Source organism: Mustela nivalis (genome assembly GCF_964662115.1).
Source record: "Mustela nivalis genome assembly, chromosome: 15".
NCBI classification, from domain to species: Eukaryota; Metazoa; Chordata; class Mammalia; order Carnivora; family Mustelidae; genus Mustela; species Mustela nivalis.
This window is the reverse complement of record NC_139034.1, coordinates 60,154,219-60,179,243: the sequence shown is the minus strand read 5'-3', so window position 1 is coordinate 60,179,243 and position 25,025 is coordinate 60,154,219.

The window sequence follows — 25,025 nt, the reverse complement described above, 5'->3', positions numbered from 1 at the left end:
GCATCTGACTAAGGTCGGCCATTCATAGAAGCTCTTCTCTGGCCTGGCCTGGCCTGGCGTGAAGAAAGCTGATTGGTGGTGGGAGAACTCAGCTCTGTTCAGCACGGTAAAGAAGCTTTGTGAGGTAGAGAAGGGTGATTCCAGTGTGATTTTGGGCTTGCTGCTTCAGGTCTGCCATTCTGGGATTTTTTTTATTCCAAGAGATAATATAGTCCCTGTTTCCCCCAACTTAATTTTATGTGTGGCTGTGACACTCAACAGTCAGGACATTCTTATGTATTAACTAGTACACCCATCGTTGTAAAATTAAGTTTCCCGTGTCTCCCACTCATTTTGCTCAATGAAAAACATCAGATGAATGAAGTGTAGTGGAATTAGACCAGCGGTGGTAATTAGGAGGCATCAGAAACATCTGGAGGATAAATTTAAACACAGACTGCCAGCGCGCTTCCTGCAGTTTCTGATTCAGTGCGGGTGGGGCCTGAAAATTTGAGCTTCTAGTAAGTTCCCAGATATGACTGGTCCAGGCCCCACAATTCGGGAATCACCGAATTATACTATATGACCGCAAAAACTCAGAACACTACACAACTCCATGCTGCTTTCTCAACATGTGATTCATGGGGTTCCATGCACCAGTAATTAGCAAATCTTATTTTTTTTAATTTTTTTACTTTTTTATTAACATATAATGTATTATTAGCCCAAGGGGTACAGGTCTGTTAATCACCACTTCACAACACTCACCATAGCACATATCTTCCCCAATGTCCATAACCCAACCACTCAGTAATTAGCAAATCTTATTGCATAAAAAAGAGGAAGGTTAAATTATGTGTAAACACATATTGTCATTATAAAACTTCTCAAAGCTTTACTGTATCAATGTGCAGATCTTCAAAAAGTAGACTGTAGTACCCATGGTTTTCCAAACTTTTCTCACTCCAGAAATCTCTTTTATAGCAGAGCGTATCCCCAAACTAGTGTTCTGCAAGAATTGTATAGAAAATACTCTGACACATACAGGTTTTGAGGAAGGCAGATTTTTCTTTTCTTTTCTTTTCTTTTTTTAGGGACTAGTGAGAAAGGTTGATATTATTACTATTAATAATTGTAACTAATAAGCATGTTAAGCCCACATGTGCTAAATGAGATGATTATTAGCATGCATTATGCACAAAACTAAAGAAACTGAATTTCATAAAATAAAAGCAAGCATGTGAAAATTTCTAAGTATAAAGTGGGACATTTTCCTATTCTATTCTATCTCCTTTCTTTTAAGTGATACAGAATAGATCATTTCAGATCATTTCCACATTTAATTGTACTTCTTTGCTGTTTAAAGAACAGGAAGGATCTACATTCAATTAGGACTCTGGTTGTTAGCAACACTCGTAAGTTGATATCTAACACAGACACAGTGATGACTGGTATTAGAGCAGGAACTGCCACTCTCCAACAGCTCAGTGTTCCTGGTAATAAGCTAGACCTGAGGTTAAGCCAGATGGAACCAAGAGGTTGTAAGAAAAAAAAAAAAATTAAATTTCCATTAAGTCCAGTTGCTCTCCCTGGACAAGACTGGAGATAAAACAGCTATAATAGATGCCTGGTTTTAAAAGTCTTTAAGAAAAAGAATTATTTTGAATGAAAATGTTTTTAGGTTCTGATATTTAATTTTGTTTTAAACTATTTTAAACAAACATTCTTGTGCCTTAGATATAAGCAGTTGATTTAGAAGTTTTGTTCCCTCATTTTGTATTGGTTTAAAGGACCATAATGAGTTTCATCATATAGAATTTCCCCCTATTTCAATCAATATATATATTGAAATGCTTCTCTTGGATAAAGCATAAGGCAATACTTAAACTAAGTTATACTAAATATTCCACGTCCACTAAGGAATACTGTCTCTAGAATGAGAAACTAAATCATACAATGCAACAAGTAGATTGATCAAAGACAGTGCATGAACAGAGGAGGGATCTGAGTATTTAACGTACTCCCTAAAGAGCACAGAAAGTCCTAGAAGAGGTCTGGAGAGCCCTATTGCTGAAATTTGGACTTACTCCTCTTTCTTCTTGCATCTGAAGAAAAATGACTGGTCTCACAGACAAATCGCAATTCTACCAAATTAAGAACAAGGTCCATTACAAGCCACGGAGGTTTATATATGTTGATTCATACCTTATATGATGTTCCAGTGCAAATCTCCAGATGTAAATACCAAACTGAAAATTTACTGCATTTGCCCAGAGGCTCAAGCAAGTAGAACTGTCTAAAAATCAAATGAATATGCAAATTATGAGATGAAAATTCAGTAGTTTGGTGGATTTCACATTCGTTTTTAAATGTTACACTTTCAGTAAGATTGAAACAAGTTAATCCAAAGGGAAATTTAATTCTTCACTGATGATTTTACTTATGAATCCTTTTCTTGAAGTGGTATTTTATCACAAATTTATATATTTGAAGCAATAGCTGAGGGAAATTTACAGAAATTTAACATAACAGAAATTTAAACATAATTATTACTTGTTTTTAGAGCAAAGTTAGTTTTTTTTATGTGTGTTTTCTAATGATATTTTCCCAGAAGGAAACTAGAAAGAGAAAATTAGCTACTTTGGGGAGACTCTAGGACGTTATTTGAGTCAGGAAAAAAACTTAGGCTAATATAACCTACTACAAATTCATTCTAAACTTAAATCTATATACACCAGATTCAGTTTTCTCACTTGGAGTAAAAAGAAGTAATTGGCCTAGAAAAATCTTAAAGGCTTTCATATCTCTAAGAAGTTGTGAATTAGTAATTACTCTATTTTTTTCATCACAGGAAAATTTATACGAGGGGGAACTTGCACCTTAAGAAAGGTAGGTCATTTCAAGATTCGAACACCATGGTCTGTAAACATGTACTCAACACTGTGATGTGAACTGTGCGTAAAAAACTGTGCTTTCTCAGCTGCCCCTCTTTATCACTGTTACGCACCATTCCTGGAATCTCAACTTTTGCAATGAAGAAGACTGCGTGGTGGTTTCCTTCTCACTATGAATTTTAAACAGAAGCACCTATGGGGTACAACATTCAAATATACGTCATCCATTAGTATTCATTTATTTGTTCTGAACAGCTCTGATTTGCCGTATCTACAACTTATTATAGGTCATGTAGCAGGCTCTAAAATAAAATAAGTTTACTTTTAGAAATAAGTATGAATATATATGTAAGGTAAAATACCAATGTATTTAAAATATATTTTAAATATATAATATATTAAAAGTTTATAGGATAAAATACAACAAAAGTAAAGCCCCTATTTATATAATGAAACAATAAACAGGGAGCTGTAGTTTAAAAAAAAAATACAACTTGAGAATTCAATGAAATAGAGTCTAGGAAAGACTGGAATATATGTGGATCTACATCAAATCCCTGTTTCATCTTAAAGTATGTAGAACTACAGAGATAGGGACCAGCTTGTTACTGAACTGAGTTGCTTTCATGTGATTACTTCAGGTGGCATTCAAGTGGTAAGAGCCCATAAAGTCGTTAACACTCAGTCTTTCTAGAGATGACAACATAATTCAAGATGCCACATTTCCCACCCCCAGGGCCTTCGAGGGAGGTGGCAGAATGAGCAAACAAAAACCAAGCAAATATTTCTCTATGGGAACGTATGTAAGCATGTGTGCGTACGCATGCACAGATAAGTGATGGCTCTCAGCCAGGGGACTGGAAGCCTGAGCATGCAGTGGTGGAAAACCAAGCTCATATTTCCAAAACAAAGGCACACTGGGCGGCAGCAGGAGGCCTGACAGAGAAGCAGCGCTGCTTTGGAAACTGAAGGCACATGTGCTATTGCTCCCTCCGAGGAGGGATGATTCTGGCAAGAGATTATGGTGCAAAAGAGAAACCCTTGCACAAGTCACATAATCAATACCTGAGCGGCTCTTTTCCCCTGGATATAAGCACCTGCAAGGAATGGAAGCCCAGGGCCACGAAAGAGCCCCCAGAATATTCGAGGTCAGGAGTCTAAGGGCTTCTCAGTTTCTTCCTGAAGAGGAGAATGTTATAATTACATGTGAATATTGGGCTTTGGAAATGATGCTTTCCATGCTCGGCTAGAAATGTAATTGCTGCTCATCTTAATTTTTAACTGCATCTTTGTCTATTCAAGAGAATGAGAAAGTTAAGGGCAATGTTAAAGGAATATCTAGCCAAAATCTCTTCAGGTTACAGGAGAGGAAATTGGAACCCAGAAACGTTGAGAGGTTTTTGTTTTTGTTTTTGTTTTTTTGTTTGTTTGTTTGTTTTTTAAGATCAGAAGTCTCTTTAGGTGCTAGAACACTCACTAGCCTCCTTCCACTAGCCCTATGCTCTTTGTCTCTACCAACTTATGAAGACACCCTATCATAGATAGTCTTCCTTAAAATTGTTTAGCTGCCAATTTTGCCAAAATTGTTTTGCTGTCCATGACAAGCTACACTGCTAGGTTTTTTGTTTGTTTGTTTGTTTTTTGTTTTTTGTTTTTTAAGAACTGATATCCCTCCTTTTGGGGTTCTTACAATGTATATAAAATATGTAAAATCACATGGTATATAACATTAAGGAGACCTAAAGAGGGGATCTTAGCCTGATAATCCTTGAGAGCACCCTGATTCCTTTGAAATTTACTCACCACAAGTGATAAAAAGTGGCTTAAATTTGTCCTGGGCAGAAGGCAGGTGCACAAAGAAGTTTTGCAGCTTTGGGTATAGACTTCAGATGGATTGTTCAATCAGGAACATGGTTACAACATTGTCCTCACAAAGGTATATAAAATATTTATTCCGTGTTATGTTCTTTCTTAAAGTTACAATAAAAAGAGGTCTCTCGCACAATGCCCAGAGCTCACAGGTGACAATGGCTGAGGAAGAAGCAGGACTCCATGTGAAAATGAAGCTGAAACTCAGAGCAGGCATTGCAGGTTTGCATATGGAATCAGAGCAACACTAGAAGGAAATATGTAGCCCAAGGTTATGAGACATCAGTGATTCATTTATCAAGAAAAGGAGAAAAAAAATAGAAATAGCTCATTGAATATTATCGGTCTCAAATTTTGCCAATAGATTTATGACTTTATGTTAGTAAGGAGGGTAATAACAGTGTAACTTATGATGCTATATTTTATATGTGTAAGTATGCCTATAGTTAATAGAATTCATCAGGCAGTAGGTTTGGGCACTATTTAAAACATGGGTCAGAGGGGCATTAATTCTATTCAAAATGTCCATCTGTTGCTGCCCAACTTGCACAGAGGGTTGCATAGCAACCCGTAGGACTGCATGGATCTGGTTGGCCTCCCTCTGTTGCTTTTGTTTGCCCTCTGAGAGAGTTGCCCTTGATGGAGAAACAGTAGGTGTTCTTTTATTTATATATTTATTTATTTTTTTGGCTGGAGCTTGGCCTGGTGAGTGGGGGCTCATTATAGCCTGCTGAGCTAGATAGCATTGTGAGGCAATATCTGACATATGAATGTAATTTATCTTCCTGGCATGATTCTCGGTCCCAAATTGATTCCCAAATTCCTGGGACTGTGGAAGTATAGCAATTAAAAAGAAAATACCAGGACCTTTTCCTTTTATGCCCAGGAAAAACACTCAGCAGAACAGGCAGAGAGAAGATTCCAGAAGTTTGATTCCATTTTGCACGGCTTAGTCGGTGTTCTGAACTTACGGCTTTTTCAGCTCTAGGTACCAGGCAATTTTTTAGATGAGGATTCCTCAGAAAATCAGACGTTCTTAAAGCCCTCTTTGCCACATGTTTCAATTCTAAATGCTTGTTCTCTTGACTGTTACTACCTTTTTAAGCTGTCCAGGAAAATTTGCAATGAATTTGAGCATCTGTAATCATCCATAAAATAAGCATTTATCTGTCTTCCCTTATTTCCACTATCGGTTCCTGTCTGTTCCGTAGGCATCACGGAGATGACCGTGGGCCATTGATAAGTAACAGTCTGCACAGATCACAGCTATTTAGAAACTATCAATAGAATGCTCTTGAAGAAAGCAAAATTTTGACAGAAATGAAAACACCTTATTTTGAGAGAAATTGTCTTATCTCACTAGTAGGAGTATATAATCATGACACCAGAATATCATCTGTTAATTAGTTGTTATAACCCAATTTAACTGTTTATATTTTATTCATGGCACAGTTTCAGAAATGCCTTCCCCTTTATGTCCAAAGACCTATATATTTCAATTTTAAGCAATTCTAATTTTTTTCAGGTAATAATCTGTACACTAATTTTCAATAAAGACCTAGTTGACAAGCAGACCCTTGAGAACACTTCCTAAGTATTTTTCAGGGAGGCAGGTAAGATAAAATGCTATTCTACCTTCACTGTCATTAAAACTCAAGTTTCTGAATGCTAAAATTTTTAGTTATATAGTATCTATACTAGGTTTTGCTTTCTTTTCACTTTTTTCATCTAATACTTTCTCCTTAAAGCAGATGTGAGAAATCAAATATTTCAATATTCAAATTTCCACATCTACAATCTCAGAAAAGTTACAAGGGCCCTGAGCAGCCATGGACCATAGACGTGGGGCTGGCTCACGATCAGATGTCAGATTGATTCCAGTATATATTATCATTGGCTTTCAGTAATGTGCCCATATAATTTATTTCTTTTTTTTTTTTTTAAATTTATTTTTTATTTTCAGCATAACAGTATTCATTTCTTAATGTGAGTCCCTTTTGAGAGTACAGGAGGGACTAACCAGAGGGAACACCAGAAAAATTGACACTAACAAAATAAAGACATTTTTGGGTATCAAGATAAGAGGCTGCCCCAAATGTAGAGGACAAACCAGAGATGGAGTTGTACAATTAGGCAGCAAGAAATGTCCTATGCTGGCAGAAGTATCAACTAGCGGAAAATAAAATGTAATATGCTCTGACATCAAGAACCAAGGGCTTCCACTAAGGATCTACTAAGTTCAAATGGTGGCTCTGTCATTAGCTACCTTTGTGATCTTGGTCAAGTCATTTAACCTCTCTGAGCTTTATTTCTTCATCTGCAAAATGTCATCATTGTACTCACCTCTAACGTGTGAAAATTAAATTAAACATCTAATCTAAGGGGCCTTTTATGGGCCTTGATCATGGTAATTACTCAATAATTTTTTTTTCAAATTATTTTCCTAAATCTAAACATAAGACAGAAGAGGCCTCCAGGTTTAGAGATATGAGCAGGAGTGAAGTTTTGGGTGTTTTTACTAAGATGGATCTTCTTCTTGGCTCTTTGAGCATCTTTAATAGGATTGGGACATATAACACCTTTCTTTTGGCAGAATGTTGGTCTTAAGAGGACTACTTAGCCAAAATTACTCAGCTAATTATATAGCAATATGAATAAGACAAAACACACACATACACAGAAAAATTCAGAAAGGTGTCTTCTTTTTAATTCAAAGAATAATTTTGAAATTCCTTTAACTCTTCCACTCAGATTACTTGCTTTCAAAATGAAAATACTAATATATATATATCCCACTACCGTTATTGTGAGGATGAAATAAAATAATGCATTAAAACAAAGTTAATTTTTTTTGTCTATGCATTTTTGTCTGTATGTGGGGGAATGAATGTCAAGTGACTTGTCTGAGGTCTTCAAATTATCACATAGCAGTTATGGTCTCAACCCAAACAGTCAGACTCTATAATTCAAGCTTTTCAACTATGTCACTATAATGCCTAACTATGCCAGAGCCAATGTTTGAAAGACTGTAAATTCTGGCATTGATCTTTTAATAGACTGTGTCACAGATGTTGTAAGGTAAAAATTGTACTTATGATCAACTTAAGATCCAACTAAGTGGATTGGCTACTTAGGCATTCATTAAAAAAATGGCTGATCCATGTTCAAATGCATTTCCTTGTCCATAGGACATAGTCTAGTTTTATTAATTGCTGGGAACAGATGACTCATTTAGCATGAATCTAGGCTGTTTTATGTAATGACGTGCAGAAGATCCAACCAGAGAAAGAGATCACCATCATCAAACTGTAGAAAATAAAATAGTGGCACATTAATGCCACTGTTCATGTTTGCATGCCTTTTGTTTTGTTTTCCTCTTGCTGCTTTTAATGTTTTCTCTTCATCATGAGTCTTGAGCAATTTAACTATAATATGTTTTTGTGTCTTCTGCTTGGGATTGGTCCAGCTTCTTGGATTTCTGGGTTTGGACTTGCCACGAAACTCAACCAAAGACCCAAGGACACTCCTCTGAAGATTTTTGGAGTGTGCTCTCTCTCTCTCATATTCTGCTCTGCCATTTTAACTGCATGGATCCCCTCAAAAACCACCCAACCCCTCACCTAAATAAGACTACCAAGTCCTTGTTCCTGTTCTCTGGTCTGGAAACTGTCTTTAGTTAGTAAACTGAGGCATTTTTGTATTCATCTCGCTGATATGTCCTAACAGGAACCAAGAAACAAATTTAGAAGTATATACGTAGACTTCGGTATTGGAATAAAGATGAGCAGGAGAGAATTTATTGGCATAGGCATTTATCTGTGACTCAAGATTCAATGATCTAGAAAGAATTCCCCTAACCTATTCTGTGTAGTCTATTGGGATAACTCCTTGAAGTCCGAACATTATTATGGCTTACTGCAAATGAGGTAAAGATAAAAAGTATAGAATATGGCACATAAAGCACAAAGGATAGAAGACTTAAAGAGGTGGAAATGTTAAAGTGAATTTACAGTGTAAGAACCTAAAATCTACCACCTGATAAGTTAACTGAGCACTAACAGGCATATACTTCACTAAGCCCATAAGAAATGTGCTGTAGAGGGGGAGGTAAATAACAGCTTTTTGGAGAAATACCACGATTGCTGTCTTCTGTAGACTCAGATTGACTGCGGGAGATAAAGTCTCATATTGATAGGAATAAGGGGATTCTGGAATTTCAGAAGACATGTGGTGGCACTAAAGAGTCAGAAGCAAGCTAGATGTATTTTTGAATTGGACAGTAAGACAAGAAAGACTAGAACGGCCTTGAGAGAACTTTCAACCATGCGACTCTGTGGCAAAGCTAAAGAATTATTTAGAATCTAGGGGAGAAATTATAAACAACGTCCCCAAAGTTTGTTCAAGTTATATAATTTTAAAAATTAATAGGAGGCTAACAGAATGCATATATCAGCCACTGCCATAGGAAACAAAACAAAACAACAAAACATGGCTTATTGTTCATTTTCAAATCTAAGCAAGTTTCTAGACTTAGTGGTCATGAATTGAAGGGAAAACCTTGGTCCTTTGTGTAAGCACCTTGCAACATCACTCTAGCCATATACATTAAATATTCTTCTAATCCCTCCCCAAAGTGATCTAAGATGATTTATCACAGTAACTACACACTACAGAATGGGGAATATATTAATTTTTCATCAACATTTATTGGGTCTGAGATGATACCATGAAGTATCATTTTGATCTGGTTAGAACATGACCTCTGGTAGAATACAGGTTTATAGAAATAAATTATAAATGAATTTTTGATTTACGTTAAGAGTGGGTACAGTGAGCCCTTAAACCCACCATTTGGTTACCTTCTACTCCCTAAGTATATAATTTTGAAAACCTGGAAAAAATTGTTCTGAGCAGTGGAGCAGGGGCCAGTTTGATAGGAAAAGGACAAGTAGAAAGTACAGAATTCCCACTCCCTAATCAAAGTAGATAAGCAGCAGAAATACTGAATCCTGGGAGGAAATCCAGAGCAACACTTCCTCAAAAGACTTAAAAGTTTCCAGAGTAGCGGTCTCCATTATATTCTCATTCAATTCATCCATCCAGCCACTAAAAACAGAGAAAAAGAAAACAAAACAAAAACACACATATACACAAATAGGATTGTGGTGGACACTGATGGGCTATCATAAATTTAAAAGTACAGCAGCCAAGGACACTTGCAGATGCTGATCTGGCAAAATGCATTCTCCTTGTGCCCATCAGTAGAGGGATTCCAAAGGAGTTTACTTTTATGTGGCAGGGGCAGCAGCACCCATTTACTCTCTTGACCCTGACCTCTGTCAACTCCCCAGCTTTCTGTCAAAGCAGAGTCTTCAGGGACATTGACTGTCTTGATATAGATCAACTATACTGATGGCCTAATGTGATTTGAAAGTCATGAGTGGAACGTGATAAGTATCTTAAGGTATTAGTACAACGCATGTATGCCAGAAGTTAGAGATAATGTTGACAAAAATGTAGGACCCTGTCCCACTGCTGAATGGTCCAATGGTTTTAGACATGCCAGAGCATCATCTCTAAAATCAACTTTCTCCAAGAAATAGAAAAACACTTAAACTTTCTGGATTTTGGAGGTAGTATATACCATACTTGTTAATGCCAATCCAAATATTCATGAGGAGTCAGCAAGAGAGATTTCTACAGTAAGTTCAGACTATTACGGAAGTTTCCACACCACTCACACAGGAGTTGTGATTGTGGTGGGTAAGGCTGCTGTGTGTAGGCTCTGGCAAGACCTGATAGCAGAGATCCATTCAAACACACAAGTTCCTGGGACAAGGCTTTGACTTCTGACTCAGAGGAGTTCTCACTGTTTCAAAAACATTTGATATACAGTGGAGTACTTGATTCTGGGACTGTAAGCAAATGGGAGGACTTAACCCACAGTGGGGTGAATTTTTGAACAATAGAAATTGAAAACTGGCAGATAAATCTTTCTACCCTTCTCTTCCTGAACAGGTTGTCTTTCAATGCAGTTGTTCATGAGGTTTCTCAGAAGATAATTCTGGGGGACTGAGTGATCAGTTGCACAGGATAGCTTGGTAACCTCCTCAGTTCGGTCTTGCTTCTGTCTTAATATCATTTCCCTTGTCCTTTTTCTGGCTTCCTGTGATATTTTCTTTTTTTTTTTTTTTTTTTTTAAGACTTATTTGTTTATTTTAGGGAGGTAGAGGCAGCAGAAGAGGAGAGAGAATCCTCAAGCAGACTCCCCACTGAGCAGGGAGCCCGACACTAAGCTCAATCCCAGGACCCTGAGATCATGACCTGAGCTGAAATCAAGAGTGGATGCTTAACTGACTGAGCTACCCAGGTGCCCCTCCTATAATATTTTCTAATAAATTAGTAACATATGAACTTTGGCTCAGGCTCTGCTTTCTGGGGGAAACAAAGATAAAACATCTCTCTTAATTAAGACTTTTCAGTGGGTTAACTCTATCTTTCCAATCCCTTCTCCCAGTACTCCTTGCCTTCACTTTATGTTCTAATGATATCAAATTGCTTTTGCTTCCCCACAGAAAGCATGCTGTTTCACATCTTTAGACCTTGGGTTATGTTCTTTACTCAGTCAGGCATGCCATCTTCTGTCCCCATTTAATGATCTTGGAGTAATCAACTCAAGGTCACCTCCTTCTGTGTTATTTTTATTTTATTTTTTTGGTGGTAAAAGGTATAAGGTACAGCCGTCTATCATGTGCCCAGGAGGGGATCGTCTAGCATAAACCTTGGACCACTGATGCACTAGAAACTTCACCAATGTAGCAGCATCTTCATGACATTTCTCTCCCACGCTCTGCCATGCATGTGACATACTAGGGCCCTAGGATAAACTGGATGGCCATTAGGAAATGATATGAGGGAGGGTAGCTCACATATGAGAAAATGTAAAGGATATTTTGAAGCTTTTGGTTCAGTATCTTGACTCTAGACTATTAATCAAAATAAGAGAGATTTGTAGAGTCCCCAGCTTTGGACAGGATGTCAAAGAACTCACTTGAGAGAAATTGAGATACAAGAATATGTACTCATGGCAGGAAGAAGGAAGGAGAGGCCCCAGGTGCAGATTTCTAGCCCCAATTTGAAAACCTAGAAAACTTTACTGAACAGAGGAATCAAGGTCATGATTTACAAACCAAATGAAAGCTGTTGATTTAGCCTAAGTCTATTTACATTTGGCTTGAAGAGTCTTCACATTTAGAATAAAATTCACCTTCTACTTGGGGTAGAATAAAGGGAAATATTTTGCCTTAGGTCAAATATTTCTGAGTACTTTGTCTTTGCTATGTTCAGTGCTAGACACTGAGAGTACAAAGATGGAGTCTGTGTCCACAGGGAGCTTACTATGTAGTGTAATGTAATGTAATGCAATGTAATGTGCCACTGTTAATGATTGGCTAACATGCTAGGTGCTGTGAAACTGGTATGCATGGGGTGGGGTAGGAAACTGGAGACAAAGCCTGGTCCAGTCTGAGCTTGCAGAGAAGGCCCCACTATGACCCTTGATCTTCAAGATAGAACAAGACAAGAATATCATTAATGGTGATAAAAACTATAGCAAGAACAATCAATAACAAGTAGCAAATACTGGGGACATGTGTGATTCCAGAGTATTCAGCTGCAAAGAGCTGATAGTGGTCTTATTCCCTGATAACATTTGTTCTCTTTCCTGCTCTTAGTTCTAACACATTAAAAGTCTCTGGGTACACAGACCTGTACCCCTGGGGATAAAAATATATGTTTATAAAAAATAAAAAATTATATATATAAAAAAAAGTCTCTGGGTATAATGAGTTATCCTCTGTTCTGCTTTGTGTTCCATATATTTGTCTAATTTTTTCTAATACTGTTTAAATAGTCCACTCCTGTTTTGTGGTCCTAAGGTAGCCTCTTTCACTTGTGCTTTATAAGTAAACCAACAATTTTCTTCAGGTTCAGCATTTGAGATTCCGAAGCTGCTCTCCTTCAACTCATCTTTTCCCCTCCAGAAAACATCTTCACCCTCTCGCATTGCTAATTCTGTTCACTTAAAGTCCTGTCTATGACTTCTTTTGTGCTGTCCTAGGTGGTGTGCCGCAGGGAGAGATCTCTTATCTATAGTGGATTCTTACCCGTGTTAGTCCTTTTCTTCCAGGAGTGAGCACAAATTATTAAGACTGTAGACTTCTTTGAGAATTCTGTTTGATATTGAATAGGGTTGTTTACTTGACTGTTCCGGAGGTTTCACACATCTAAAATTGAACAGTTCATATAGTTAGAGAACTGTCTGTGGTTGTAGTCCGAGCTGGAGTACATTTGAATGGAAGGAGTATATGTCAGCTGAATGCAGGTAGCAATGAGCACGTGTGTTCTCAAGACAGACGAGCAAATTTGCCTCCTTACTTCCTGCTGAACATAGAGCCTCTTTTGTCTCGGGTAGTCTTCCAGCAAACAAAGGAGCCACTTGGCCACCTATAGCTCACGTTTTATTTATTTAGTTCCCCCCTGTAGTGTTTTCAGACCAAGCTGCCCTACACGAAGGAATCATGTCTACTGATTAGCAAGGCCAGACTGTTGCTTGGGAAGTTTCCTCGTGACCCCTGCAATAGATTAATTGTTTGCCATAAGGAAGTCTCTTAACCTTGTGGTTTTTCCCTTTATACTCTCCAAGTGGAGGATAATAATGCTGGAAAAGAAAAATGACTTGATAACCACAAATGAGAAGCATCCCTTCAATGTCTTTGTACGTATAGGCTTCCTGTTACAATAATAGTATGATTTTATCCCCTTTAAAATAGTTCAGGAGAGTTCTAGAACACCACTTTCTGGGTAATAAAAACAATCTCTCAAGGGGTTACCATTTTACCCAAGTATTTTATTTCCTCTGATGAGAAATTTGTGATAGGAAGTATCTTAACTGTTCTTAAATTTTCAAAGCATTAACAACAACAACAAAAAAGAATATAACTTTACCCATGTCGGGAGGCTGATACTGCACATATGGCATTTTATAAATGGGAAAATAAATATGAAATTCATAGCAGAAAAATGAGCAATGAATACAACCTTAAAATGGCAGCATTTGAGATTTGGTCCATGACCATGTGTTATAGGAAATACTAACTAGGAATGAGTGCCAAAAAACAGAGAGAAAAGAATCGAAGGAAAAAGCTAATCCATCTGTTGGTAAAGTGTTTGAAAGTGCTGGTTACAATACCTTTGGAGAAAAGACATAGGGAACTCTATAGTTTACAAAGTAGAGGTGTGGACTGTATGGCTGGTGCAATGAAGGAGGCTGTAGAGGGCAGCAGTTAGAAGGCCGAGGAAGAGTTATCACAGTAATGAGTGCTGACCTAGGAAAACATCACCTGGTGATAGAGCTTCCAGAAAGAATGTTGCACTTGCATGAAACCATTTTTTTTAATCTAAATTTTAATATTAAAATCCATCTAATTGCAAAGCATTAGAAAACTCATTTGCCAGAAGACTTCCTTTATTTAAAATTAATTTTTAAAACTGCAACAGCTTTATGGCACCTTTTGACATAGTATTATAAAAGACTGCACACTGCCATCTTGGAGCAACCTGCTGGTCAGATGACATAAATTTTACCCAACCACATGAGCTTTCCTTTTTCAGATTTTTGTTTAGCTTCCTACACTCAAGTGCATCAATTCCAATAGAAATAGGTCAATGCTTGGTATTTTTACTGGGATTTTTTTCATTGTTCACATTATAATATTACTGTGAGCTGAAGCCTTAATATTATCATTTTTAAGACTACATTCACTTCCAAAAAGTATTTTCAAGCTATTCATCATTGATGAATCAGAGAAATAACAGTAACATTAAAAACAAGCTCAATCAACAAATATTAATAAAAACATACAAATGGGATGAGAAACTGATAGTAGAGATAAACTTAGACTATTAAATAATTACAAGTTGATACAACATGATGAAAGCAGTTGTTTCAGCACAAGTGTAAAGAATATAAGAATTTAAGAATATAAGAATTATTAATATGATATGCATGAATCTTTTGGACATTACATGGAGTAAAATAAGCCAGTCACAAAAAGGTAAATCTATGTGATTCCACTTATACAAAGTTGCTCAAACAGTCAAATTCATGCAGACAGGGGGCTGTGGAGAAGGTGTGGTGGGGCGTTATTATTCAATGGGAACAGAGTTTCAGTTTCATCAGATGAGCGTTCCAGAGATGGATGGTAGTGATGACTTCACAACAATGGGACTACATTTTTATTTAAAATTTTTAAAAATTTATTATTATTTTTGTGACTACATAATTATTCATTTATTTTGACTACATATTTAAATGGTTAAGGCATTTGATTATGTTATGTGTATCATAACAATGCAACAATTTTTAAAGAATTATTAATAATAAAAGATTTCTGTGAAAGTTTTGCTTGAATAAAATTGAATCATCCTGTTCTGTGGAGACTGCTTATAGGACGCTCTGTAGACAACCTATCTTGACAGGGTGGTTCGTGGGCCACACTCAGAGATCACCTCATGAGAAGGAGCCTTGTGTTGCCACCCATTCCCTGTTCCTTCTCTCCAGATTAAGGAACTCAGATGTTAACAAGGCAGAAGATTTTTGAAGAGGAAGAGAAATGAGTGAAGAACTCTATCTTCTCTGTGGAGTGCATTTTTCCTCTTGAGATGACTGGCCTCTTGGAAGTTTTCATAGAATTCCCAGCTTAACTCTTCTCCTGATTGAAAAATTGAGAAGAGAAAAGGAATGGAACCAGCAGTCTGGCTGCTTTTCTTCAATTCTGAGCTGGAAGACAGAGAGGGAAAGACAGGCATTAGGGTTCAATTGTGCTGAGATATAGTTCATTATGTATGTTGATAGAGATTTGGGGCCAAAGCCCTAGCTAGTGATGAAGAGTAAACCTCTGTCCATTTCTCTTATGGATGAATAACATGATACATGGAGATGTATGTGACTAATTCTGGCCATATATGGCTAATGATGTTCTTCCAAATAACCTTGTTTGCTTAAATATATGTGAATATTTTGATTATCCATGGGAAAATTTTATTTATCATTCAGGAATCTATCTGAACATAAGGAGAAAAAAAGCACAAATATAATATGTTTTATGGTTTGTAAGTCCCTTACTCTTTAGCTTGGTGCTTATGAATGTATTTTAAAAAATTAAAGCCTTACAAAGAATAATGGGCCTTCAGAATATCTACTTTAAATTGTGCTTCATGGTAATCTTACCTCTTCCAAAAAAAAGTGGTATCTAACTATAGCATTAGCACAATATAAAATATAAATATAAATCAAAGAGAAAACATCCAACTTAAGATCTTTTATATTGGCATTCGTTATAAAACTTGTAAAAATGCATTTACTCATAATGAATATTGAGAAAATTCAAATATTGAAAACATATCTATAAATAAAACCAAAATTTTTAAAGAAAATTTTAAATTTTAAATTTTCCTCAAAAGAAAATGAAAGATTCCTCTCTCCCTTTAACCTAGCTACATTAAAGTGACTTCAGTCAGCCAGCAGCACTGATTGAGTATCCACTGGGGCAGAGCTCTTCATACACTCTTTGTTTCACTTAAAATAAAATATATAGCTCTTGCCTTAAAAGGTCTTTCTTTCTAATAAGTCTCCATTAACAAAGAAGCTTCAAAACATATTCAGAACCTGCAGAGGTTGCACTAAGGCTTACACAATCAATTGGTAGGAAAATTTTAAAAATGGGATGGCAGGAGAGAGCCCAGAATGGAGTTAGATAATGCTGGTTTTGATCTCATCCAAGTATCCCATCCATTCAACTTTCCCTGCTCCATAACATGTAATAGTTCAATCTCTATGGATGACCAGAGTCAGGCACAGCTATGAACACAAACAGCCAGCAATGACAGCACAATCGCACATGTTCTCATGAGGTTGTTTGTTGTTTCTGACCTTAGGAAGCCAAGAAGGAGCTCCATGGATGGCTTCTGAGGCTGGAGGACAATAGAACCAGAAGCATCAGGGAGGTTTCCTTGGGACAGGAGATGGACCAACCGGCCTACTCCTAAAGTCCCAGCCTGGAAGAGGATAAACTCTGAGCATCTTTGATGGCTTTCCCACTTTTTTTTTTTTTTAAGATTTTATTTATTTATTTTGACAGAGAAGAGAGAGAGAGAGAGATCACAAGTAGGCAGAGAGGCAGGCAGAGAGAGAGAGAGAGAGAGGCAGACTCCCCACTGAGTGGAGAGCCCAATGTGGGGCTCAATCCCAGGATCCTGAGATCATGACCTGAGCCGAGGGCAGAAGCTTAACCCACTGAGCCACCCAGGCATCCCTGACTTTCCCACTTTAAGGACTGCTATCTCATAGGAAATTTAACACAGAGACCTGAGCCCCAGTAAATTGACAAAGAAAAACAACATTCTAAAGAAGATCAGTCAGAACAAACAGAACCCATGCTCAGCCAGTAGAGCAGTGTGAGCAAAGACTTGTCACCCTGAGTAAAGAACTAATAAGAACACTTCAGGAAGTTCAAGTACAGAATTTAGGAGATGTTGTGGAGGTAACAAAAGTGATTTCCCATTGGAAAAAAAATACATGAATTAAAGAAGATATATAGGAGTAGTCTGGAAAATCAAGGGCAATAACTATTTCCAAACACATAAGGTGAGAACATAAAAATGAAAATTGTGAAGGCAAAGATGATACTCTAGGGAGAGGTCCAGGAGACCTCACATAAGTAATACAAGTTCCACAAGGAAATGAAAGTCTTGAGAGAAAAGAGGAATGATTAAAGGAATGATAGGTGAAAATTTTTATAAGTTGAAGAATCAGCTCCCCTAGTCTCAGGATAGATTGAAAAGGCAAGGTGTACATGTAGGACAAAGATTTTTAGGTAAAACTTCTGAAGTCTAAGGACAAAGAGACAAAGTTACCCAGAGTGAAAAAGAAACAGGCACTGGGCTTCTCATCAGTAATAGGAGGTAACACCTCTAGAATCGAGAGGTAAATTATCACAAGCCATGATATCAAAATATACTATAATTCCACTTTAATTGAATAAAATGGGGTTGATATAAAAATAGATAAACATCTGGAGAAGATGTTCTAGAAATAAACCTATGTACAGAAGAAAACTTAATGTAAGATAAAAGTTTATTGAGAAAACTGTGGATTACCTAAATTCTGACAATACAACTGTTTGTAATAATATTACAATTTGAAATAATATTAAGTGGTAATATTAATTTGAAATAATATTAAGTGGTACCGTTGCCTTACACTACACACAAAATGACATCCCATGTGAAAAAAATAACTAAATTTTTAAAAATCTGAACAAAATTTTTGCAATTTATATGACAGACAAAATGATTAGTACATATAATACACAGAGAGATTTATTTTCCTCACAAATTGGAAATAAAGAGTATGTCCATCAATAGAGGAAGTGAAAGTGTATATTGTTCATATTTTAAGGATTATTACAAAGTCCTTAAACCTGGAAGAGTGCTATATATATTGACTCAAAGAGATTCTTATTGGTCATTAGCCAACAAAATTCCAACAAGAATAAAAACCAACAAAAAATTAGCTTATTCCCACTTGTTTATGGAAATTTTTAAAAGATCAATGACATCTGTTATTGGAAGACATGCAGGAAAATGTGTATATTTATCCACTGACATTAGAAATTATAAGTGTTACAGCTTTTGTTGAATGTCTCTGGATTGAATTGAACTGAACTAATGAGAATTCAGTTTAATCTAAAAGAATCAAATATAAGTTTCCATTCTTTCTACCACAAGCCATATTTTACAAATAAAGGAAATATACAAGGTAAAGGAAATATACAAATAGAAGTGAAAAATATAAGCAAGAACTTTATGAAAAGGGTCTGAGCTTTGTAATATAAACTTTCTAATTACCCATGTTACCTTATTTTTTTAAAAAAAGGTACCATATTTTCTTTAATACAGTTTTCTTCCATAAAAATAGATAACACCAAACATTATTTTTTAGGAGTCCATTACATAGTTAATATCATTACCTTATACCACCTTAGATATCTAACTGGCATCTTGTAAACCATGCTTCTACCTGTGCCAGCATCATCGATACATGGGTCCATCAAATACGATGTGTTTATTTTTAAATTTGCTTTTATTTCAGTTTTAGTCCAATAACAAGGTTATACTGCATAACAAAGTAACCAGGAAATTTCAATGGCTTGTCAAAACTAGGGAGTATTTCTAATTCATGCCACACGTTCAAGGATCTGCTCCAAGTAGTAACCCAGGGATCCTGGTTGTCAGGAGCACCACCATCTTTATTTCCCGCAGCTGGAACACATAGTCTCAAGAAAATGCCCATAAGGAGACTTTGGCCAGGGAGAAGAATGTTGGAGTTTGCCTTAACTAGGAATTTTTTTTTTTTTTACAGTTCAGTATTTTTATTATATTTAGAATTGTACAACCATCATCACTGATTTTTTTCTTTTTTCTTTTCTTTCTTTTTTATTTTTTTAAAATTTATTTTCAGCATAACAGTATTCATTGTTTTTGCACCACACCCAGTGCTCCATGCAATCCGTGCCCTCTCTAATCCCCACCACCTGGTTCCCCCAACCTTCCACCCCCCACCCCTTGAAAAACAATCTGAGGGTTTTAACTAGGAATTTATTTTTTTAGCTTGTCTGCTGACAACCTACTGGACATAACTAGTCACAGAGTGCCACCTGACCTAGGGGAGGATGTGAAGGACAACTTCCCATATGCTCAGAAGCAGGTAGAACTAGAATTGGATGAGCCCTTGAGTTTGCTACTAAGGTTAGTTTTGAAGATTTGGGATTTTGTTTGTGTTTTGTTTTGTTAAAAAAAGAAGTCTAATTCATAGGTGGTAGTCATGGAGGAGGAAGCTACAGAAGTAAGTTTATAAATAATATATAAAGAATAAATTTAATAAATAAAATTTTTATAAAGGAAATTTAGCTACCTGTTAAGGTGGTTGAAAAGAAAAAAAAAAATGAAACACTTGAGAGTGGCAACACTAGAAGAACTGGATGCTGTTTATAGTAACCAAAAAGATATGAGATTAGGTTATAATAACAATGTAGCAATTGCAAAGCAGGGACAAAAGGGCAGCTAATAAAGATAAAGGAAGCAAAGGAAGCTGCTATCAAAGCCATGCAGCATAATATGACATTGAAAAATGGTAGAGTGGAGAAGAAAAGAGCTGAATGGGATTTGATGGCTTTGACTGACTTTAAGTAACTGTGGCTGCTGCTGGGCCCCCATGTTTAGGGGAAGCCCTGAGTATAGTACTATAATTTAGCATATAATGTTTTAAAATTTAGCTTGAAGTCAGACAGCTACAGCCCTGAATTCTGAATAAGATACTAGTTTGCTCTTATTGGAAGTATTGAGATCTTCCCAAAGTTCTTTTCCCCTAAAAAGGCCAGTTATGAAAGCTTTGCCAAGAGAGTTCACATCTGTCCTTGAGTTAACTTTAACAAATTCCATATTTTCATTTTTTCAAATCAAGATATCTTGAAACACTTTGCTTTATACCCTGTTATGTATCCAGTATGCATAATCAATATTTATCCAGTAAACTATGTAAACAACCAAAACTAAGAGCAGATTTCCCAGGAAAACTAGACCAGTAGTAGACATTCATGGACTATAAAGTTAGATATCATAAAGTCATCTGTGGAAGGTGAAATGAAATGAGGTCACTTATGTCAAGGAGTTTTTAAATGAAGCCAGGAAGTCATGAAGGAGAGAAGACTTTTCCACATCCTCACCTGTAAAACTATGAGCTTTTGAACTGGGCCAAGCTATAAATATCCTAGACTCAGCCCCCAAACCTGAAACTTGTTAGAGATTTTACATAAGGTAAATGTTAGAGATTTTATATAATGACAACTTTATCAACCAATTATATTCAGTCAAAATTAGTTTTTTGCTGCTAACACCAATCAAAAGTTCTTTGTAATCCTTGTATACATGTATTTCCTTTTGGCTTTAAGAGCTCCTGACAATTGGTCCCTAGTGGGACACTATTTGAGTTGCTACTCAAATCTGTGTGCTCTGAATTGAATTCTTTGATTTCCAGATAAATGCTTTTGCTTAATTATTGCCTCCTAACAATTTAAGGTTGACAAATCCAAACTTTAAAGTACATACAGACTGGGCCTCTGTGTAGCTCAGTTGGTAAGCACCAGATTCTTGATTTCAGCTCAAGTCATGATCTCAATGTATTGGAATGGAGTCCTACACTGGGCTCCACACTCAGCAGGGAGTCTCTCTCTCTTTCTCCCTCTATCCCTCCCTGTTCACACATGTGCATTGCTCTCTTTCTCTCAATAAATAAATCTTTTAAATTCAATAAATTAATTAAAATACATACAGACCTTGTCATCCACTACTAATTTATTTTCCTTATAATGGGTATCTGACTCAATTGCTACTATAATTCTTTTAATTGACTCTCTCTGCTTGACTTATTTCACTCAGCATAATCTCTTTCAGTCCCGTCCATGTTGATACAAAAGTTGCGTATTCATCCTTTCTGATGGAGGCATAATATTCCGTAGTGTATATGGACCACATCTCCCTTACCCATTCGTCAATTGAAGGGCATCTTGGTTCTTTTCACTGTTTGATGACTGTGACCATTGCTCCTATGAACATTGGGGTACAGATGGCCCTTCTTTTCACTACATCTGTATCTTTGGGGTAAATACACAGTAGTGCAATTGCAGGGTCATAGGGAAGCTCTATTTTTAATTTCTTAAGGAATCTTCGCACTGTTTTCCAAAATGGCTGCACCAACTTACATTCCCACCAACAATGTAAGAGGGCTCCCCTTTCTCCACATCCTCTCCAGAACACGTTGTTTACTGTGTTGTTAATTTAGGCCATTCTAACTGGTGTAAGGTGGTATCTCAATGTGGTTTTGATTTGAATCTTCCTGATGGCTAGTGATGATGAACATTTTTTCATGTGTCTGATAGCCATTTGTATGTCTTCATTGAAGAAATGTCTGTTCATGCCTTCTGCCCATTTTTTGACATGATTTTCTACTTTGTGTGTGCTGAGTTTGAGAAGTTCTTTATAGATCCTGAATATCGGCCTGTTGTCTGTACTGTCATTTGTAAATATCTTCTCCCATTCCATGGGTTGCCTCTTTGATTTGTCAATTGTAACTATATTTGATACTGTGTGTCATTTGTACCACAAAACAATTTATTAAACACTTCCATAAACATGCTATTCCATAGACATTCTAGAAAATGAAGGTGTTCACTAACTTAACTTGATTCTGCATACCCCAAATCCTCATTACTATTACTATTATATAGTGCCTATGTAGAATGCTACTGTCTTTACCAACATGGAATTTTAAGAAGTCACACATTTGGATTTGTGATAATTTTCCACACTGAATCCCTCATTTCTTTCACCATGTTTAGTTTCCACTAATAATGATGCTATTTCCATTTTTCTTTTGTCTTCACCTATTCTTAGTGATAGTCCATGAAGTTAAACCTCCTTGAGGTAGAGTGCTACTTTCTTTCTACAACATTTATTGCTTATATCATAATGTCTAATTCCTGAATAACATTATATCAGGTCTCAGAGATACCTATGTCATTATATTTACCTCTTTTCATTAAAACCTAACATTTGTTTCTTTTGTTACTCATATGTGTTCATTGTTACATAGATTTCTAAAGAATATGTGCATGTGAATATACTGGTCATAACCAAGGTGCCTAAATTCCACCAACGCAGAGACTGGCACAAAAGTTTGTAAATTAGCTTATTTTATAACATGATTCCAGGAAATAGGACTGAGTGATAAGAAAGTAAACAGAATTTTGGAAAGCTAATACAAAAAAAAAAAAAAAAGTTAAATAAGTTGTTCCTGCAGACAATAGTTTTGTGATATGAGAAACAGCCACCTAAGGAATAAATGTGAGAAACACTTGTCCGTTGACTTCTAATGTCCATGGTTTGGCTTGACCCATAGGGTATTATCTTCTTCCCACTTCTAGGATGCTCTTGGATCTCAAATTTGAGATACAAAGGATATAAGATAATGCATAAAAGTCATCTTTTATTTAAATAATATATAAAATAGATTCAGGGAAAATATGGCAGATCAGGAAGACTCTAAATCAGCTCATCCCACATATACAACTAGATAACATCCACATTAGTATAAATAACCCAGAAAACCATCCAAAGACTAGCATAACAGACTTTCTGAAGCTAAATGTAGAGAATAGGTCACATTGAAGTGGGCAGGAAGGCTGGAGACATGATCAGGAGCCAAAATGACCCATGGGACTATCTGCATAAGGAGGGGTACTGTGGGTGTGGAGAGAGGAGAGAAGAAGACCCTGTGCTTGGAATATAGCTTTTGGGAATTCATACTGGGAAGGAAAATCCCCATAATATTTGGCTTTGAGAACAAGAAGGGTCTAATTTTGTGAGTTCTTGCTATCACAGATCTTATACCTGGAACTTTAAGGTATAAGCTCTGGGAGAGCCCAAAGGCAATAGGGAACTGAGTTCCTGCCCTTAAAGAAACAGCACAACAAACAGCCCTGCAGGGATATAGCACAGAAGCAGCAGTACACCCTGGGGTATATGGGGTATATGAGAAGGAGATTTATTTTCTGATCTCAGAGCAGGTGCTGAAGGGGCAGGGATCTTTGGGAAACTTCTCCAACAACAAAAGAGCTAGTGAGTGCCATTTTCCTCTCCTGCCCCCTCAGCCTAGATACGAAGGCACCTAAAGGAACCAACACAGCAAGAATACTCTCCACCTAGCTTACTTAGAGTGCACCCTTCCCCTCATGCTTCTGTGGATCCCCTTATTCCAATACGACTTGGACAGGAGTTTTTCCCAGCAGCTGAAGATCCCCTCCTGCATTGGACCAGAATGAACCTTGCTGGCACTGTGCTCTGCCCCGACACTCTTCTGTGGACTTGCCCTCAGCAGAAGCCCATCCAAAGAAGTTCCACAAGTTTGGCTACATGCAAGTAGCCCTGACAGGAGCCAGCACCACTTCAAACAGTCTCCTGCCTTGAGGAGAGAGGAAGATGAGTACACATACCCATCCAACTGCAGCACCAGCAGTGGGCTCGAGGCAAACACTGGGGGGTCTGACTGGAGGCCCCACCTGCAAAAGAAAGCTTCTAAGGGGACAACAGAGGGAGAGCACCCTGCAGTTCAGTGCACGGAAAACTCCTGAGCTGACTCGACCTAAGCCCAAGGTGGCCCAGAGTAACCTACTAAAAACACAGGGACCAAACCCTGTCCATAACAGGCAGAGAGAGCCACTGCATATGACTGGTCTGAAGGCAAAAGTGGCTCAGCCACAACCACAGGGTACATGCAACACACAAAGGACATACCCCTGAAGCACCAGGTTATGGTGAACAGGGGACACTGCACTGCAGGGCACTACAGGACCTCTTCTTCATAAGGCCACTAGTTTCAAGTAGGAGATATAGCCAACTTTCCTAACACATAGAAGCAGACACAGAGTAAAATAAGGAGAAGGAGGAATCTGTCCTAAATGGAAAAAAACAAAAAAACAAAAAAACAAAAAACAAAACAAAAACAAAAGGACAAAATCACAGCAAGAGAGCTAAATGAAATAGAGATAAGATAGACCATATCTTTAATGATCATAAAAATGCTCACTGGAATTGAGAAGAGTGGAAAACCTCAGTAAGATAGAAAAGAAACAGAAACAAAAAGAGAAAACATAAAAAGAACCAATCAGAAATAAAGAACTCAATAACCGAAATTTAAAATACACTAGAGGGAGTAAATAGTAAACTAGAAGAAACAGAAGAATGGATCAGCGATCTGGAGGACTGAGTGATGAGAAGCGATTAAGCTGAATAAAAGGGAAAAAATAATAAAAAATAAAAATAGATTAAGGAAACTCAGTGATATCAAGACTAAAAGCATTCACATTATAGGACTATCAGAAGGAAAAGAGAAAGAAAAGAGGACATACAGGTATTTTAAGAAATAATAGCTGAAAACTTCCTGAATCTGAGGAAAGAAACAGAAATCCAGATCCAGAAGGTACACGGAGTCCTCAACAAAATCAACCAAGGGGTCCAAACTAATCAATGGTAATTAAAATGGCAAAAAGTAGTGGTAAAGAGAGAATTTTAAAGCTGTAAAAGAAAACAATTATCCACAAGGCAAAA